Here is a 3,533-nt window from a genome sequence, read left to right on the forward strand (position 1 = left end):
ACCAGCGTCAAGTTCTTCGAGAGCGGGCTCATGAGGACGCTCGAACCACCATCGAGCGCCGACGTGATGCACGCCACCAGTCGGACAGGCGGGTAGGGCCTACTACGGACCACCCAACACCGGGAGGCTACGGTGGCCTACCCTACGAGGTGGCTTGTCCGGCTTTCGCCCGTGAGCTCCGGCAGTTCTAGTGGCCCTCCCACCGCATGTTCAAACCTGACGTTGGCCAGAAGTACAACCGCAAGACTCACCCGTCGGAGTTCCTCAGCATCTACACCATCACGATGCAAGCTGCTGGGGCCCGCGATGATAAGGTGCTTGCCAACTACTTCCTGTGGGTGCCCAAGCCTAATGTTATGTCATGGTTGATGCACTTGCCAATGGACTCCATTTCTTCTTGGGCGGATCTGTGCCATGAGTTTGTCGGCGCCTTTACCGGAGGCCACCAAGCTCATGGCTAGGCGAGTGATTTACATATCATCCCCCAGAAGGAAGGAGAAAACTTGCGCAAGTACATCCAAAGGTTCAGCCGAGTGCAGTACAACATCCCCGATGTTCATCCCGCTGCTGTGATCAGTGCATTCCACCAAAATGTGCACAATCGTAAGATGCGTGAAGAGCTGGCGATGAACAAGGTCAGGGATGTGGCCAAACTCTATGTTCTGGCCGATCGGTGCGCTCGCGCTGAATAGGGAAGGAAGTACCCTAGCGAGGACGCCGGTGCGGAAACCGACTCCACGGATGATACCGCCAGCCGGGCGAAGAAGGGCCGGCGCCGCAACAGAAAGCGCAAGGGGAAGGACGTGCTTGCCGTCAAGGGATCCGACGACACCGGTGCCACCAAGAATACCAAGGCGGGAGACCCTGGCAAGGAGGTTGCCAGGTGTGTCGCTTTCCGGGCGTTAGCGACTACCGACAAGCTAGGGGCTCCGACAAGCAGTATTGCAAGATCCATCGCACCAAGGGACATGACCTCCAAAACTGCCGGCAAGTAGAGCTGCTTGCTGAGAAGCAGAAGGCCGAGTATGAGCGGCGGGACAAGGAGAAGGGCCAAGATGGTGCCGAAGGATCCGGCAAGAAACGTGGCGGCCCAGGAGGCCGCCGCGACAAAGGTAATCAGCAAGAGAGGCCCGCCCGAGGCAGCGATAAGAAGCAGGAAGACGATGATCGTGACGAGGACGACGAGTCCGGCGACCACGAGTTCCAGAAAGCCACAGAGGCCATGTGCGTTGATGGTGGCGCCTCACTGCATACATCCCACCGCCGGCTCAAGCAGTGGGCGCGTGAGATCACAGCGGTGGAGCCATTGTTTGACGCGCGGAAGCCGCTGAAATGGTCCAGCACGCCCATTGTCGGTGTCAAAACCGGCGGATCTCAGGTAGGGGGTCCCGAACTGTGCGTCTAGGCGGATGGTAATAGGAGACAAGGGACACGATGTTTTACCCAGGTTCGGGCCCTCTTGATGGAGGTAAAACCCTACGTCCTGCTTGATTAATATTGATGATGTGTGTTACAAGAGTGGATCTACCACGAGATCAAGGAGGCTAAACCCTAGAAGCTAGCCTATGGTATGATTGTTGTTCGTCCTATGGACTACGGCCATCCGGTTTATATAGACACCGGAGAGGGCTAGGGTTACACAGAGTCGGTTACAATGGTAGGAGATCTACATATCCGTATCGCCAAGCTTGCCTTCCACGCCAATGAAAGTCCCATCCGGACACGGGACGAAGTCTTCAATCTTGTATCTTCATAGTCTTGGAGTCCGGCCGATGATGATAGTTCGGCTATCCGGACACCCCCTAGTCCGGAACTCCCTCAGTAGCCCCTGAACCAGGCTTCAATGACAACGAGTCTGACGCGCATGTTGTCTTCGGCATTGCAAGGCGGGTTCTTCCTCCGAATAATTTATAGAAGATTGTGAACACCAGGATAGTGTCTGGCTCTACAAAATAAATTCCACATACCACTGTAGAGAGAATAATATTACACAAGTTCAATCTGCTGACGTATTTTGTGGCATGACGTCACACCATTACCAAGCCTTTACTCAAATTGTTTTTATTGTTCCACCTCCGCGCGTTTAGCGAAGCGGTTTCCTTGGCACGTCTTGTCGAAGCAGAGATCGTGTTCCCCTTATTCCGGGATTCCCATCAATACATACGTGGGTAACCCAACCGCGCCATTGATTGTGACACTTGGGAGATAAGCGAGTTTTACCAGGCTGGTGGGGACACATGTTTTTGTCCGCCCATATAAGGGGATAAAGATCCAACCCTTTTACCTGCGCCTTCTTCCTACTTGGCTTATCCGTCTCCGCGAACTCGAGCTCCAGCGCCCAAGTCCGCACTTCTCACCTCAACCTTCTCCAACTATGTCCGGAGCGGGAGGCAAGTGGATGGCCTCCTCCGTCACGGAGGAGCAGATCCAGAAGCTGCACGACGCCGGATATTTGTCCAGCGACATCGCGCACCGGCTCCCTGACGAGGGAGAGCTCATCCCCACCCCCAGGCCCCATGAGAGGGTAGTATTTCTTCCCCATTTCCTCTGCGGACTGGGCTTCCCACTTCATCCCTTTGTCCGGGGGCTCATGTTCTACTACGGCCTAGATTTCCATGATCTGGCCCCGAAATTCATCCTCAACATCTCAGCGTTTATCGTCGTGTGCGAGGCCTTCCTCTGCATCCAGCCCCACTTCGGCTTGTGGCTCAAGACCTTCAGTGTCAAGCCGAAGGTTGTGAAGGGCAGCCAAGCGGAGTGCGGAGGCGCCATGGTGGGCAGGATGTCCCACGTTACGTGGCTGGAGGGCACTTTCGTGGAAACCATTAAGGGGTGGCAATCGGGGTGGTTCTACATCACCGAGCTGCGTGACCCTGATTGGGCAGCGGCCCCCGAATTCAGATCCGGCATCCCTACACGGCTCACCTCCTGAAAAGAGAGTGGCCGGATCTGGGGGGATTCGGAGGAGCTGACCGGACTCCAAGCCTGTATCCTGAAGCTGGTGGACAAGAAGCTCAAGCTTGTCAACGTAGTCCAGGTCATGCTCATCCGCCGGATTCTCCCGTGCCAACGATGGGGCTTCAACATGTGGGAGTTCGATCCGGCGCAGCACCAGACTCTGAGCGGGCTCTTCGACACTACGTACGAAGATGTCTGGAAGGTGCTGTTCAAGGGCGCCGAGGCGCCCGCATCCGCTACCGAAGATCGCGGATTCCGCTCGCAGCGTCCAGCTGACGAGGTAAGTGATTTTGCCACTTGTTTTCCATAGTTTGACTCTATGCGGGATCTAAACTCCCTTTACCTTTGACAGGACTGGCTGGCGAAGGCCGAACGGACTATCTGTCCGGCCCCATTGCTAGAGGACCCAGCGAATGCCCGCCTAATGGGGCTGCTAGCTCCGGCACCCCACGTGGTGCCGGAGAAGAAGGCCACGGGGACTCGGAAGAGTTTCCGTTTTCAGGTGCTATCGGATGATGAATCCGAGGCCGACTCCTCCCACCAAGGCGAGGAGGAGAAGAAGAAAGCCTCTCCCC

Source organism: Triticum dicoccoides, chromosome 4A (assembly GCF_002162155.2).
Source record: "Triticum dicoccoides isolate Atlit2015 ecotype Zavitan chromosome 4A, WEW_v2.0, whole genome shotgun sequence".
NCBI classification, from domain to species: domain Eukaryota; kingdom Viridiplantae; phylum Streptophyta; class Magnoliopsida; order Poales; family Poaceae; genus Triticum; species Triticum dicoccoides.